This window comes from Ornithorhynchus anatinus, chromosome X1, assembly GCF_004115215.2.
Source record: "Ornithorhynchus anatinus isolate Pmale09 chromosome X1, mOrnAna1.pri.v4, whole genome shotgun sequence".
In the NCBI taxonomy this organism is placed as follows: Eukaryota; Metazoa; Chordata; class Mammalia; order Monotremata; family Ornithorhynchidae; genus Ornithorhynchus; species Ornithorhynchus anatinus.
This window is the reverse complement of record NC_041749.1, coordinates 104,756,001-104,773,669: the sequence shown is the minus strand read 5'-3', so window position 1 is coordinate 104,773,669 and position 17,669 is coordinate 104,756,001. Positions and strand designations below refer to the sequence as shown.

Below are 17,669 nucleotides of genomic sequence, written 5' to 3'. Positions count from 1 at the left end.
GGGACAGCAGCAACATTTAGCACACAGCGAAACAAGGAGGAGCCAACAAATCCGATCCTGGTTTCAGTTTATAAAGAGGTAGTTTCAAGATGGTAAACTCCCGGAGGGCAGAGATTATGTTTTTTTTCCTCTTCTGTATTTTCTCCAAGCACTTAATCGAAGCAGAAGGACAATACTCTAGTACTATAATTTCCACGTAGTGCCCCATAAATATTGGTGATTCAATCAATCAGTGGTATTTATTGAGCACTTATTGTGTGTAGAACAATGAATTAGGATCTCTGGAGAGTACAGTACCACAGAGTTGATAGACATGTTCCCTGCTCACAAGGAGCTCACAGTCTAGAGGGCAGGGTAGTCATTTAAATACATTACGGATATGTGCATAAGTGCTGTGGGGTGAATATCAAGTGCTTAAAGGCCATAGATGCAAATCCATAGGTGCTGCAGAAGGGAAAGGGAGGAGAGGAAAAGAAGGCTTAGTCAGGGAAGGCCTCTTTGGAGGAGATGTGATTTTAATAAAGCTTTGAAGGTAAGGAGAGTGGTGGTCTGTCATGTATGAAGGGGGAAGGGAGTTGCCATCACCTTGCCCCCTCATGCCTCACCTCCCTTCTCTCCTTCTACATCCCAGCCCGCACACTCCGCTCCTCTGGTGCTAACCTTCTCAATGTGCCTCGTTCTCATCTGTCCTGCCTTCGACCCCTGGCCCACGTCCTGCCTCTAGCTGGAACACCCTCCCTCCTCAAATCCTCCAAACAATCGCATCTCCCCCCTCAAAACCCTACTGAAGGCTCACCTTCTCCAAGAGACCTTCCCAGACTAAGGCTCCCTTTTCCTCAGGTCCCCCTCCCCTCCCCATCGCCCCGACTAGCTCCCTTTGCTCTACCCCCCCACCACTTGTGTATATAATAATAATGTTGGTATTTGTTAAGCGCTTACTATGTGCAGAGCACTGTTCTAAGCACTGGGGTAAACTCAGGGGAATCAGGTTGTCCCACGTGGGGCTCACAGTCTTAATCCCCATTTTACAGATGAGGGAACTGAGGCACAGAGAAGTTAAGTGACTTGGCCACATTCACACAGCTGACAAGTGGGAGAGCTGGGATTCGAACTCATGAGCCCTGACTCATATGTGTACATATCTATAATTCTATTTATATTAATGCCTGTTTACTTGTTTTGATGTGTATATATCTATAATTCTATTTATTTGTATCGATGCTATTGATGCCTGCTTACTTGTTTTGATGTCTGTCTCCCCCCTTCTAGACTGTAAGCCCACTGTGGGCAGGGATTGTCTCCCTTTATTGCTGAATTGTACTTTCCAAGTACTTAGTACAGTGTTCTGCACACAGTAAGCGCTCAATAAATATGATTGTATGAATGAGTGGATGAATTTCAGGCCAGAGGGAGGACGAGGGGATAGGTTTGGTGAAGAGATAGACAACACCAAGGTACAGTGAGTAGGTTGGTGTTAGAGGAGTGAAGTGTGCAGGTTGGGTTGTAGTTGGAAATCAGTGAGGTAAGATAGCCTTAAAGTCAATGAATCAAAGTTTGTATTTAATGCAGAGGTGGACTGGCAACCACCGGAGGCTCTTGAGGAGACCGGTGACACGGACTGAACATTATTTAGAAAAAGGATCCGGGCAGCAGAGTGAAGAATAAACCGGAGAGGTGAGAGACGGGAAGCAAGGAGGCTGATACAGTAGTCAAGGCAGGATAGGATAAGTGCTTGGATCAGACTAGTAGCAATTTGGAGGAGAGGAAAGGTGGATTTTAGTGATGCTGTGAAGGTAGAATGACCTAATTTGGTGACAGATGAATATGTAAGTCAAGTGAGAGAGATGAATTGAGGATAATGCTGAAGTTATGAGCTTGTGAGACAGGGAGTATCACGGTATTGTCTACAGTGATGAGAAAGACAGTGGGAGGACAGGGTTTGGGTAGGAATATGAGGAATTCTGTTTTGGACATATTAAGCTGGAGGTAATAATAATACTAAATAATTATGGTATTTTTTAAGCTTTTACTATGTACCAAGCACTGTTCTAAGTGCTGAGGTAGATACAAGGTAATAAGGTTGGACACAGTCCCTGTCCCACATGGTGCTCACAGTCTCAATCCTCATTTAACAGATGAGGTAACTGAGACCCAGAGAAGTGAAGTGACTTGACTAAGGTCACACAGCAGACAAGTGGCAGAGCTGGGATTAGAGTCCACAACCTCTGACTCCCAAGCCCCTGCTCTTGAGGTGTGAGCAGGACATCCAAGTAGAGATGTCCTGAAGGCAGGAGGAAGTGTGAGGCTGCAGAGAAGGAGAGAGGTCAGGGCTGGAGGGTTAGGTTTGGGAATCATCTGCATAGAGATAAGAATAATAATAATAATTGTGGTACTTGTTAAGCGCTTAACTACGTACCAGGCACTGTACTAAGCACTGGGGTGGATACAAACAGATCGGGTTGGACACAGTCCCTGTCCCACATGGGGCTCACAGTCTTGATCCCCTTTTTACAGATGAGGTAACTGAAGTCCAGAGAAGTGAAGTGACTTGCCCAAGGTCACACAGCAGACAAGTGGTGGAACCGGGATTAGAACCCATGACCTTCTGACTGCCAGGCCTGTGCTCTATCCACTACACCATGCTGCTTCTCTTATGCCTAGAGGTGGTAGTTGAAGCTGTGGGAGTGAATGAGGGAAGGAGTGCAGATGGAGACTAGAAGGGGACAGAGAACTGATCGGTGAGAGATTCCCACAGTTAGAAGGGGGGAAACTGAAGAGGAGGAACCTTCAAAAGAGATCCCGAAAATTCTGTTGAGAGGAGGGAGACCTTGAGAAGAAGCAGCTAAAGAGGGTAATGTAACTACTCAACTCAATGGAAAAAATACACGTGTTTCTATAGACAGGACCTAAACATTTAAATGAATGTGTCACATGAATGACTTGAGCAGGTTTTAGTTTAGACCATATCTGGCTCCATAGGAGATGTGGCAAAATTCCATTTGGAAAAACTGGGGTGTTAATTAGCAGTGAAATAACCAAAAGGCAAGCAGCTGTAGAGAAGGAGGTGGAGAAACAATGGGCCTGGGTAATTAGCCCCTGAATAATTGCAAGTTTACTGTAAATAGATTTAAGCAGACAACTTCTTGTGGTTTGAAATTAAAGAGTCTGCTTTTTAAATTGTTTACTGAGCAACATCAAAGTGAATCGATCAATTTAAATTTCTGACCTGACCATCTCCCCCCAACCCCCCCATTGATTTAGTTTATTCACAGTGATTTAGGATAGAATTTCACGTGTGCAAATTAAAAGCTAACATTTCCTAGATAGGTGTTCAGTGAAATGTGCAATTTAGAATAAAACCTCATATTTTTGATGTGTAGACTCATTACTCGTGGTGAACATGCTGCTGAATGCTAGCCTTTCTTTAATGGCTAAACTCTTCAGGCATAAGTTAGTATAGAGAACATCTAAAACCAGTTTCCTTTCCCTTTTATCTCTTGAATGCCGGTGCAGTTGGTATTTGGAAATATGCCATTTGGAGCACAGTACTGTCCTGATTTACTTGCCAGAACTTGAAGTGGGTCCTCAGGAGCAGATAGTTGCCTTCTCAAACATTATTAGTTCCTTGCAACTCTTTGTCCAGGAATTCTGTTTCTCATACATGAAACATGAATTTCCTCTGTGCTTTGAGATGTGTTCAATTGCTTGGCCTGGCAATTTTTTTCCCTTGGCTTTTAAACATTTGTAAATAGTGAATTGTCTAACAATGTGCTTGAATTCTCAGATCTCACTGGACTATTCATAGCTGACCACTCTAAGGACGTCACCGAATGAAGATGAGTGGTGATGGTAGGAGAGCTGTGAGAAAAGTTGTAGCAGGAGCAGAGGGTGGTCAACAGGAGAGACGGGCAGAAGGAGCCAGCCCGAGGGAGCTTGGCGAGGAGAGGTAGATGGGCTGGTGAAATTTCAGAGCTGCCATCCTCCCCCTGGCTCCTGGTCTCCTCCTCCTCTTTCAATCAATCAACCAATCTGTGGTATTTACTGAGCACTGACTGTGTGCAGAGCACTGTACTAAGTGCTTGGGAGTTAGCGGTCACGATCTCTGCCCACATGGAGCTTAAAGTCGAGGGGGGATCTTTGCTTTCAAAGAGTGACTTTCTTCCTGGCCTTGCTGCCACTTCTTAGGGAGAGCAGTCGGAAGGACATGAGTGGTCAGAAACTCCTGGTGTGTGTGTGTGTGTTTGTGTGTGTGTGAGGCTATGTGAATGACTGTAAGCTTCTTGTGGGCAGGGAATCCATCTGTTATATTGTACTCTTCCAAATGCTTAGTACAGTGCTCTGCACACACACAGCAGTCAAGGAACACAACTGACTCTCTGTGTAGTTTTGGATAAGCAATCAAAATCCTGACTGAATTAATAGATTCAGCAAGTGAGTTGGCATATTTTGAATCAGAAACACACACACATAGGCGCTCACTCTGTGGGGGCCATGGGAGCCTTGGCACCGAGGGGGGCAACACCATTCACTCTATCTCCCCATCTGACGGAGCTAGCCGGCCCCACCCCTCGGACCTGGAAATGGACCGGAGGTAGAGCTACGGTGGCTCTACTCCTTGCCCTCTGCCAGCGGGATTGCGGCCATTGGTCCGGGGGCTGGTAGGGGCAAGCCATCCCCTTCCCTACTCCCATGGGAGCCCCCCAACCTCCCACCTCTCTCTCTCTCTGCACTCCCCCTGCTTCCGTGAACAAGCAGTGGTGGCACTGAGAGTTGGCCAGCTAAGCCAGAGCCCATCTAGATGGGCAAGGGATTTGGCTCTGGCCTGGCCTGGCCTAGCAGAATAGCTAGGCAGCAGCGGCAGGGGAGGAAGAATGCAGGCGGCTCGGTGGGCCGGCGAGGGTCCAGCTCCCGGGGTGAGGATCCACAGCCGAGGCGCCAAACCCCTCTCCGGCAGGCGTGGCCCAAAGGCTGCCCGGCCAAACAGCTCCTGGGCTGCCGGATGGAAGACGCATGCTGCAGCAGCTCCCATTGGTTCCCTGGCAGGCAGGGGGACCCTTCCCAGTGGGAATTTGGAGCAGAGGTTTAGAGAAATGGTTTCTTCTTAGCTGGTGTGCCCCAACAGCCCCAGGGCTCCATCTTCCACACTGTCTACCCCATGTCATAAATGAATGAGTGCCAAGTCATTTGCGCTCAACCCTGGCACCCGGCAAGGAATAAATGCCAAGTCATTTGCGCTCAACCCTGGCACCCGGCAAGGACCCGAAAGCAGCAGTACAGGAAGAGGAGAAGCCACATGAAGTACCTATTCTTTTCTGTTTCTCTCTTTTTCCTCCCCCACATCTTCCACCCCGCCTCCAAGTTCGCCTCTAAGCTCAAAATCAAACGCATACAGTGATTTGCTTAGGCAGGAGATCGATTTTTACCCATGCACCCCTAGTAGGGCACATCGCCCTTTTGGGTAAGCCGCGCGTCTCTTCATAGTGCTGCCCAACATGAAGCGTGGCTGCTGAATGGCACTGCTTTCTAACGATGGTCAGTAATTATCCCTGGCCCATCATGCTTCATCCAGCCAGCCAGCTAATTGTTCCTGTTCTCCCTGTCGCTCCCCACACCCCCGCACACACTCATTCATTCTCATTGATGAACTGGGCCATTGTCAGTCAGTAACACTGGTGAACCATGATTCACCCCTCACCTATTATTCCCTCCACCACACGCTACATTACTCTACCCAAATGATGCGGGTAAAGGGTCAGTTAGAGAGTTAAGATATGCACTATGCTGGTACTAAGGTGCAGGGATAACGACTTTTCATTTGGAGTGTGGGAGCAAACTTGCCGTGGAGTTTAGCAGGGGTGGGACAAAGGGAGGCAAATAGAGGGAGGGGGGAGGAGGGCAAGAGGGAGGGAAGAAGAGGGGATGCTTTCCAGTGAAGATTTTGGGACGATCAGGATACCAAGAGGCAGACTCAAAGACAGTGAAAGGTACTGCAAGTGGCAAAAACATCAATATAACAAAAGATAAGGGGGGTTTTGCATATAAGGTTAATTGGGACTTGGGACTGTTGGTTATTTTAGGTCTCTTCAGCCCCACCTGCCCACGTGGATAGAATCGCACCATCAGAAGCATCATCTCTGAATATGAAGGATGACATATGTGCACATTCACGCCTGGTGGCATTACCCATGTTTCATCTGGGTCTAGTAAGAGAGGGTCAGAGGTAGACAGCGGGGGTTGGCAGAGACAGATACACGTCAAACCTAATGATCATGCCTGAAAGTTCCTTGAAAGCAAGAATAATGTCTTTACCTCCCTTGTACTCTCCCAGTACTTTGTAAGATGTTCTGCACATCATGGGTGCTCAATCTATATTATTTGAGTGACTGGAAGAAGCAGCAGCTGGAGGACCAAGTAAGAAAGGAAACTGCTGTTTCCATCTTCACAACCCCTCTGTTGGGGGCACAGTGGCCATGATGCTTGAGGTGTTGGAAGTGACTGGAGCTTTTCTTCTGTCTACACCTGCTGCTCCACTTTTTGCCAGCTTCCCTGGAGTTCTTGTCTCTACCAGAGCCCTGCAGGGAACAACAGGATCAGGTAAAATCAGGAACTGCTGCCAACCCAGCCATAAGGTATGCGGTGCTACTTTCCCTACCCCACCCACTTGAAGCATGTATTCTGTGCACTCGGGAGGAGCCAGGGAGCTGGAAACCCCATTCTATTTTTAAATATATAGATCCAAGTCTCAAACTGTGCAGTTTTCAGCCTATTGTACACTTCCCAGTATTCCCCTTGTGAATTATCCTCACTGTGGATGATCTCTTTCCCTTCCCTCTGCGGATCAACATGCTTCCAGGTGGTCTTTGCCAATGGGCAGGCAACCCTGGAGCTGTTTCCATCTTTTCTTCGCCACCTACCTCATCATGCTTCTAGATATGCGCTCACTCTCACACACCTGTACCCATAAGCTTAGAACAGTGCTTGGCACATAGTAAGCGCTTAACAAATACCATTATTATTATAAGTACCAATTTTTCATTTTGAATGTGGGAATGAAAAGGGGACAGGGATTTTATTTTTTATTTTTGGCAGGAGGTAGGATGGGAAGGGCGATGAATATTGGTAGGGGACAGACTTCAAAGAGCTGACAGGCCAGAAAGCTGTCATTTGGGTCTATTCTTCTCATATTGGGAACTCTCAGGTCTTGTCAGAAACCTGGAATGAGCAAGACTCAGAATCCAGTTCAACAGCTGTGGAGGCACTCACTGTGATGATCACCCTTCCTGCCTCACCCTCTTTTTGTCTGCCCCTCCTTCCACCCTCCCATGCACAAAAAATTAACACTGTGCAGAAAAATTAAGACATTCCGATGTTTGCCTGTGAATCTTTCCCTATACTAAGTGGCAATTCTATATATTTTAGGTAAGATCTTGGACTTATGAATTCTTAAAAATATATTTTAAAAATGCAGGCAAATCCATCTAGCAATTAGACTTCCTGAGCCATTTCATGTTGAAACACTGATCTTAGGCCATTATACCCTTGACTTCAACTGACCTAATCATTTAATCAATATTAGAGGGGAATTCATGTAAAGAAGCAGTGTGGCTCAGTGGAAAGAGCAAAGGCTTGGGAGTCAGAGGTCGTGGGTTCTAATCCCGGCTCTGCCACTTATCAGCTGTGTGACTTTGGGCAAGTCACTTAACTTCTCTGTGCCTCATTTACCTCATCTGAAAAATGGGGATTAAGACTGTGAGCAAACGTGGGACAAACTAATTACCTTGTATCTACCCAGCGCCGAGAAGCAGCGTGGCTCAGTGGAAAGAGCATGGGCTTTGGAGTCAGAGGTCATGGGTTCGAATCCCCGCTCAGCCACTTGTCAGCCGTGTGACTTTGGGCAAGTCACTTAACTTCTCGGGGCCTCAGTTCCCTCATCTGTAAAATGGGGATTAAGACTGTGAGCCCCACGTGGGACAACCTGATTCCCCCTGTGTCTACCCCAGCGCTTAGAACAGTGCTCGGCACATAGTAAGCGCTTAACAAATACCAACATTATTATTATTAGAACAGTGCTTGGCACATAGTAAGCGTTTAACAAATACCAAATTATTGTTTTTATTATGTAATGCTATCTTTGAGCCCAGAGGCAGCAAGATGAGAAAGTTGTATATTCTAGGCACTTGCTAATTTTCTTTTTAATTAGTTGTCATTATTATCAATGGCATTTATTGAGTGCTTACTCTGTGCATAACACTGAACTAAATGCTTGGAAGAGTACAATAGAGTTGGCAGGTATGTTCCCTGCCCAAAGTGAATTTACTGTCAGTTATGTGAAATGAAATAAAAGTGCCCATAGTTTTTCACCCAATCACCATGAATCCCTTAGGATTCATTGTGAGACTAGTGGAAATAATAATAATAATAATAACAAACTATAATTACAGTATTTGCTACGCTATGTCAAGCACTGTTTTAAACAGTGGGGTAGATACAGGATAATCAGGTCAGGCACAGTCCCTTTCCCACATGGGGCTCACTGTCTTAATCCCCATTTTACAGATAAGGAAACTCAGGATCAAAGAAGTTATATGGCTTGCCCAAGGTCACAGAGCAGAAAAGTAGCAGAGCTGAAATTCAAAGCCAGGTCCTCTGACTCCCAGGACCGTGGTCTTTCCAGTAGGCCACACTGCTTCTCTTAATAGTAATGGGTGCTGTCTGCCATTGCAGAACAGAAGAAAATGGTACCCGTACAGCTTTGTACTGCATACAGAGCAATGTTAGCATTTGCACAAAAAATTGTTTAAAAGTTCTTGCCTAACCAATCCCTTCCTTTTTAAGATGTCACAAGGTCGACGCTTATGAGGGGGCAAACTTCTTCTCTTGTGAATACATCCTCTTTTCATATGTGACTCCATTTTGATAAATTGTATAAGCCTCTGCTTGGGATTTGGATTTTGGATTCAATTAGAAGTTCCTGTAATCCTAATGAGATCTGTTTAATTAGTGAGGTGTTTCAAATTTACATTCTGGTGGCAAGGATGGAGAACCAAACTTAAAAAAACTTTCGGAGTTCCAATGAAGCCGCCTCCTCATGGCATTCTTTCCTGGGATGGGACGCTCCCAGTTCATAAGATTCAGTGTTTCATCTGGATTTTCAGCAGGTACAGCCTCAATTCTAAAATAAGTGATCTTGTCTCCTGCATTTCCCCTCCTGGGCAAACCTGCTGAGGGCAATGCTAGATGAATTCAAGTAAGCAGAAAAATACATGCACGTGCTGAGTTGGCTGATAGAACTGGACAGTTGACAAGGTAGGAGTATTAATTGGGGAATGCTTCCTCGTGGAAGTGTCTTTTTAGGAAGGCTTTGAAGGAAGGGGAGGAATGTGGTTTAAACCACCAAGTTGAGCAAGGCTGTTGTTCCAGAGAGGGGGAAGGGCGTGAGCAGTGAGTTGAAGGCAGGAGAGCTGAGAGGGCCAAGTAATCAGATACTTGAGGGGAGCGAAGAGAATGAGCTGGGGTGTAAAGGAGAAGAGAGGGAACTAGCTCCCCATTCTTTTAGTTTGTTGTCTTCATCTTTCTCTCCATTATTTTTGGATTGGCATTATTATATATCGTAGAATGTATGTATTATATGTTATAATGTGCCATTAACATTAGAATTACTCAATTCTACAAGTATCCTAACTACAAGTTCCCCTCTGTGACATGACAATACAATATTGTCTTCTAAAGTATTTGCTGTGTATCTGTCCTTATTCTACAGAGAAACAACTTTCCTATCTCCGGGGAAAATAGCAAGAGTCTTTTTTTTAAGACTCTTATCTAGAATGAAAGGTAGCTTTTAGAGCTAGTTAAAAGCAGAGTAATTAAAGTGGGAGACAAAGATAAACCAAAAGATAAGATAAATACTGAAAACAAGTTCCTTTTACCCTCTGCAGTGTAAACATTGGAAAATACATTTTTAAATTGTTCAATTATAATGGAAAACATTAGTCTCCTCGTTTCACTGATTTTTCTCACTTTTCACTGATTATTTTCTTTTTTTCCTCTAATTTCCACTTCCATTTTGCTGGAAGGGGGATTGAGTGTGAAGGTTAGAAACCTTTATTATGTAAAACTGGTTCAACTTTCCACAACCGTTTCTCCGAATCCGTTCCCATTGTAAAGCCAGGAACATCTATAGTGGTCCTTCTGGGCATTGTGGTCAAACTCCACCGTGTAGAGTGTGATCTGCAGCATGCGGGGACTGGCCTATTTTGCTATTTTAAACATCGTTTTGTCAATTAATGGTTCTTTTTTTAAGTTTTGCAGCAAGTTGAAATGAACGATCAAAAAGACTAATCATTTAATGGAAACAGGAAATACAAATGTCATCATTTTACACTGAACATGGAGTGGCTCTTGACCACTACCTCATGACTCCAAACTTTCATTTCTCTCTCACTCTTTGCTACTATTTTCTCTACAGCGACTCTCACCACTTGCATCAAACCCTTAATCCTGCCAGTGGATTTTAAGGTCTTCCTTATCTAAATGTCCTCATTTCATGCCTCATCCCTGCTCGAGATCTCTGCTCCAGTCAAACAAACCTGCTCACTATCCTTCACACTCAGATTCTCCCTCTTACCATTGCATGTATCATTCCTGCTTCCGGAGTTCTATCCCTTTTTCCTCTTTGGTATCCTGGGTTCCTCCTCTCCTTTAAAACTCAGTTAAAACCCCACCTCCTTCGTGAAGTTTTCCCAGATTAGCCATATCTGGCTCCAATTATCCCAGTTAACCTTCTAGCCTTTATGTATATACAATCTTTGTAAATCAGGAACGCAAGAATAAGAAATGTCATACTCGGTTTGGTACTCTGTCTCTGGCGGTGATACCAAAGAATGCTTGGATGAACAGTGTGATAATTTCCCTCCTTGGCATCCATTCTTAAAGGTAGGAATGGATCTGTTTGCATCCCTAATCCTCCCTCTAATAGTCTATTATGTGTGTCTCATCTGTAAAATTATCCAAACTTTTTTATGAAGCAATTGCTCTTTTCTGTCTGGCTAACTTCCTGGGGTAACAAATTCCATATGTTTACCACCCACTGTGTGGAAAAAGTTTTTCCTTTTGTTTGTTCTGAATTTACCCCCTTCAAGCTTCAGAAGGGTGCCCTCTAATTCTGTTGTTGCAAGATTCGGTGAACAACAATTCCGTATTTGCTGTGGTCATACCCTTCGTGACGTGGTAAAATCCAATCCTCTCCCCTATTGAAGAGTCCTGATCTTTTCAGTCTGTCATCATATGACAGTTGTTCTATCTCCCTGATCATTTTGGTTGCCTTTCTCTGAAGTGTCCCCAGCTCTGTTAATCCTGGATCCACCATTTGTCTGCTCTGTGACCTTGGGCAAGTCACTTAGCTTCTCTGTGCCTCAGTTCCCTCATCTGCAAAATGGGGGTTAGATACCTGTTCTCCCTCCTACTTAATAATAATAATCATAATAATGTTGGTATTTATTAAGTGCTTACTATGTGCAGAGCACTGTTCTAAGCGCTGGGGTAGATACAGGGTAATCAGGTTGTCCCACATGAGGCTCACAGTCTTCATCCCCATTTTTACAGATGAAGTAACTGAGGCACAGAGAAGTTAAGTCACTTGCCCACAGTCAGATAGCTGACAAGTGGCAGAGCCGGGATTCGAACCTATGACCTCCAACTCCCAAGCCTGGGCTCTTTCCACTGAGCTATGCTGCTACTTAGACTGTGGGACCTGATTATATTGAGAAGCTGTGTGGCCTAGTGGAAAGGATGAAGGCTTGGGAATCAGAGGCCCGGGGTTCTAATCTTAGCTCCATTTGCCTGCTGTGTGACCTTGGGCAAGTCACTTAACTTCTTGGTGCCTCAGTTTCCTCATCTGTAAAATAGGGATTCAGCACCTATTCTCCCACCTATTTAGATTATGAGGCCCAGGTGGAACAGGGACTATGTGTGACCTGATTATCTTGTATCTACCCCAGTGCTTCGGACAGGGCTTGACACATATGGTAAGCGCTTATAAAATCCCTGCTCTGCTGTGTGACAGTGGGCAAGTCACTTAACTTCTCTGTGCCTCAGTTACCTCATCTGTAAAATGGGGATGAAGACTGTGAGCCTCATGTGGGACAACCTGATTAGCCTGTATCTACCCCAGCGCTTAGAACAGTGTTCTGCACATAGTAAGCACTTAACAAATACCAACATTATTACATCATTATAAAATACAACAATTATTATTATTACTGTAGATCGTTAGAGGCAGAAACCAGAAATGAATGCAATCTTCTAAGTGTGGATGTATCTTGGTTTTTATCTAGGGCAAAAGGATGCTTTTTGTTTTGTTTTCTATCCCCTTCCTGTAGGTAGCCAGCAATTTTGGCCCCCATTGCTCCTTGATCAGTGATTTGAAGCAACAGTCAACAGTAGCTTTTGTGTTCACAGCTAATTATCATGTAATTGTATTTTGGATTATTTTCCCTTAGGTTCATTACCTTGCACCTGCTCACACTGAAGCAGATCTGCCACTTTTCTGAACTTTCCTTTAGTTTGATGAAGTCATCCTAAATTTATCTCCATTAACACGTCATTGTGCCACCCAGAATAATTTATGGTCCTCTGAAAATTTGGAAATTTCACTCCTTCCTCCAGATTATGTATGAAAATAGTAAATATAACTGATATTAGTGCTAATCTCTGGGGAATCCCACAATTTACACTTTTGAGATGGCCAGGAAAATGGCCATCTACTCTTTGTTTTCTATCTTTAGTCTGGTTTCTATCATGATGGAATATTGTTCCCACTTTTTTTAAAGCCTCTGGTCTGGAACCTTGTCCAAGGCTTTTTGAAAATCCAAGCATAGTGTCAAGTGGTTGCCTCTATCCACATGCTTATTGACCCTTTCAAAGAACTCCACCAGCAGATTAATGAGACATGATATCCCCTTAGAGAAACCTTTTTGTCTTTCTCCCAACAGACTGTTTTCCTACGAGTTCACAGATGCTAAATTTGGTTATAGATACTTGCAATTTGCCGAGTGAATCCTTCCTATAAACTGAGTTTAGATTGGTCATCTGCCAGTTCTCCAGTAGCGTGGCCATTTGTAATGATAGGTTACTCTCTCTTGCTGGGAATTTTGCCACTTCCCTACTGACTTCTTTTAGAGCAATCTGGTGGACATCATCTGGTCCTGAGGATTTGATTATATCGGTTTATCAAAAGTCACACCCTCCCCCAACTGCAAATATCAGTGTCATCAGTGAAAGGGAGTATCTCTGAAATAACTCCTCTTCAGGCAGCAATCAACATTCATTCCGGTTTGAAGAAAATGATCAGAGAGCAAAAGTTTATAACAAAGCTGTATATAAAAACATCTAAAATGTGATTACTGGGCCAGACTAATGGCCTATCTAGCTCTGTACTCAGTCTCCATCGGTGAAAACAGGATGCTTGGAGGATCCGTGAAAAGGTGGCCCTCCTGGGCATCCTAACATTTAGGGAGGACCAACTAACATCCTTAACTTTCCCCTCTACATCCTTAGCCTTGCCTCTAATAACCCATTTTGGACTGCTGGTCCATGAATTTGTCCAAATCTCTCTTGAACCTGCTATTTAGAGAGGATCCATGTTTAGAGACCTACAGTCTTCAGACGGTGAAGCAGCCAAAGGACAGCAAGCTCAAAATCTTTCTTTCTCTTAGACACCAACATTTACATCCTGTCTGCCCTTCTTTGTGCTCATTATCCCAACCAGGCTCCTTTTGTCATGATGGAGGTTCTGTCTCTGAGCCAGCCCAAGTATCCTGACATTCTTCACACTTTGTATATTCAACCAATGCAGATTGTCCCTGGCCTTTCTTCTGAGAGCTGGATCCTGATTAAAAGGAAAGTCCTGCCATCACACATTGTCATTGCATGTTTTGGATAGAACTCCATTGAGGAATTGGGGAAAGTTCTTCCGACAACACACGCCTACCTGGATAGAATGTGAAGCGGTTGAGAAGAAAGTGCACATGTATCAGTCAAGGCCTGAGTACTACAACAGGCTATTTCCTTAATCAATCAATCAGTGGTATTTATTGAGTGTTACTATGTGCAGAGCACTGTACTAACCCCTTGGGAGAGTACAGTACAACAGAGTTGGCCAACACGGTCCCTACCCACAGCGAGTTTACAGTCTAGAGGGGTTAGAATAGAAGGTTCCTCAAGAATGCAACTCCCACTATACCCTTAACCTTCTTGCAGCATCTCGGGGAGATGATTAAAAAATACCACTATTATTATTATTAATAACGATGATGGCATTTGTTAAGTGCTTACTATGTGCAAAGCACTGTTCTAAGCGCTGAGGGAGGATACAAGGTGATCAGGTTGTCCCACGTGGGGCTCACAGTCTTAATCCCCATTTTAATAATAATAATGGTGGTATTTTTTAAATGCTTACTATGTGCAAAGCACCGTTCTAAGCGCTGGGGGGATGCAAGGTGATCCGGTTGTCCCATGTGGGGCTCACAGTTTTAATCCCCATTTTACAGATGAGGTAATTGAGGCACAGAGAAGTTAAGTGACTTGCCCAAAGTCACACAGCTGACAAGTGGCGGAGCCGGGGTTAGAATCCATGACCTCTGACTCCCAAGCCCGTGCTCTTTCCACTGAGCTATGCTGCTTCCCTAATTTATTATTATTATTAATAAATATTGATTGACAATAATGATAATGATGGTATTTCTTAAGCGCTTACTATGTGCCACACACTGTATTAAGTGCTTCCTGGTAACCCCCAGAACCCGCTTGATCCTGCATCTCATGGCTCTAGGTAGTCTTCCCTCTCGGATTCTGGGCCAGCCTCCTCTGAGCTTAGCCACATATTAACGGGGCCTTTGTCAGTTGCATCGTGCTGAGTTTCAGGACTTTTAGCTGGCCAAAGGACAGCCCTTTGGCACTTATCTCTTTCTATTGTCTTCTGAGACAAAGGGCAGTCTCCTTTTCCCAGACAACACGTGCACACCCATCCTCTGTTGGAGTAGCCTAGTACAAGTTCCTGGGTGACAAATTCCATATGCTTACTACCCTCTCTGCAAAGAAGGGTTTGGTTTTATTAATTTTGAACAGCATCCCCTTTCAGCTCCTCCTGACCTAACCTGTCATTCACTCATTCACTCATTCAATCGAATTTATTGAGCACTTACTGTGTGCAAAGCACTGTGCTAAATCCTTGGGAAGTACAACTCAGCAATAAAGAGAGACAATCCCTGCCCACACGCGGCTTACAGTCTAGAAGACTTCATTCATTCATTCAGTCGTATTTATTGAGCACTTACTGTGTGCAAAGCACTGTACTAAGTGCTTAGGAGAGGACAGTAGAACAACAAACAGACACATTCCTGCCCACATCGAGCTCACAGTCTAGAGGGGGAGACAGACATTAATATAAATAAATAAAAAGATTAAATAAATTACAGCTGTATATAGATAATAATAATAATTATGTTATTTGTTAAGCACTTACTATGTGCCAGGCACTCTTCTAAGCACTGGGGCAGATACAAGATAATTGGGTTGGACACATTCCCTGTCCCACATAAGGCCTTACGGTCTTAATCCCCATTTTACAGATGAGGTGTGGGGTCAGTGCTGGGGTGGATACAAGCAAATTGAGTTGTTTGTCAGTCACCCAACACCTAAACTTTGCTGGGCGGGATGTGTGCAGAGAGTGGTTGACAGCACAACACGCAGTTAGCAGCTGCATGGAGTACTGCAGAGGGGTGACTGAAAGCGAGGCAGGCAAAGGAAATGATCTAAATGTGTCGAAGCTCATAAAGCCCAATTTCAGGCAATGTGGGCTGGATGTGGTCTGCTGAGTGGGAACAGTGGTGAACCACCAGCCCAGGGAGAGGCAAGCAGGAACGGGGTAGCTATCCTTGACCCAAGGCTTCAGTCTGACCACAGGTGAACGAGGCAGTTGGGAGCACCTCCCAGACCTCACAGGTCATGGCTACACACTCAAAGACAATAGTATGTATGCATTATGATTGTATTTAATTCTGTTGTCCAGCGCTTAGTACAGTGTGTGGCACATAGTAAGCACTTAAGAAATACCATCATTATTATTATTGTCAATCAATATTTAATAATAATAATAATGATAATAGCAGTATTTTTTAAGGACTTGCTATGTGCCAAGCACTATTCTAAGCGCTGGGGTAGGTTGTCCTATGTGTGGCTCACAGTCGTAATCCCCATTTTACAGATGAGTTAACTGAGGTACTGAGAAGTGAAGTGACTTGCCCAAGGTCACACAGCAGAGAAGTGGCAGAGCGGGAATTAGAACCCACATCCTCTGACTCCCAGCCCCCGTTCTTTCCACCAAGTCACGCTGCTTCTCTTATTGAGGGCTTACTGTGTGCAGAGCTCTGTACTAAGTGCTTGGGAGAGTACAATATCCTCTGATCAGTTTGCATTAGCGATGTATAGAATGTGCCTGGACTGTTAGGGCTGGTCTCCCCAGGAGTAATAAAAATTGTGGGATTTATTTTTTTACAGTATTTGCTAAACCCTCACTATGTGCCTGGCACTATACTAAGTGCTGGGGTAGATACAAGCTAATCAGGTTGGACATAGTCCCTGTCCCACACAGTCTTAATCTCCATATTTACAGATGAGGTAACTTAGGCACAGAGAAGTGAAATGACTTGTCCAAGGTCACCCAGCAGGCAAGTGGCAGATCCAGGATTAGAACCCAGGTCCTCTGACTCCCAAGCCCATGCTCTTTTCACTGGACCACATTGCTTCTGGAATCAGAGGAGTCAAATGAAAATATACTCAATAACTTCAGTGGCCTAATGATGGGCTGTAGATTGACATGTACAGTGTCATCAAAAAAACAGGCCAGCCCACACTGGCTGTCTCTATATTGAGGAGACCCTAATGGCAAAGATGCAACAGTTTTACAGATGTCAAGCAGTTTAACAGCTGTAACAATATCAGATGTTTTAACCAGTTTCCCGTATGGATTGTGTCCTTGTCCTTGTCGCCTGCCTGGGAGTCTTTGCCCGATCGATCACTGCTGCCTGTGGCTCTTTTCTTCCCTGCCATGTCCCTCTGTGGTATTTGTGGTATTTTGTTAAGCATTTACACTGCCAGCTTGCCTGCGCTCTTGGGACTACCCTGAAGCTCCCCAGGGTGGGAATGTGCAGAATTAGGGCTGGGGGCTGGAAAGGCAGCAGTATGGTTTAGTGGAAAGAGCCCAGGTTAGGGAGTCAGAGGTCGTGGGTTTTAATCCTGGCTCCGCCACTTACCATTCATTCATACAATAGTATTTATTGAGTGTTTACTATGTGCAGAGCACTGTACTAAGCGCTTGGAATGTACAATTTGGCAACAGATAGAGACAATCCCTACCTACTGACGGGCTTTCAGTCTAATCGGGGGAGACAGATGGACAAAAACAAGACAGCTTAATCACGATAAATAGAATCAAGGGGATGTACACCTCATTAACAAAATAAATAGGGTAATAAAAATATATACAAATGAGCACAGTGCTGAGGGGAGGGGAAGGGAGAGGGGGAGGAGCAGAGGAAAAGGGGGGAAGGGGGCTTAGTTGAGGGGAGGTGAAGGGGGGGTAGAGGGGGAGCAGAGGGAAAAGGAGAAGCTCA

General features: G+C 44.6%; 1 protein-coding gene and 1 pseudogene across 2 annotated transcripts in view; one reads left to right on the top strand and one right to left on the bottom strand.

The window, feature by feature from the left end:
• RFX2 (regulatory factor X2) overlaps positions 1 to 17,669 on the top strand; it is a 180,094-nt gene that overhangs the window by 10,410 nt on the left and 152,015 nt on the right. The gene's annotated exons all lie outside the window — the stretch shown is intronic.
• On the bottom strand, positions 8,854 to 9,265 carry LOC114806491 (annotated as a pseudogene).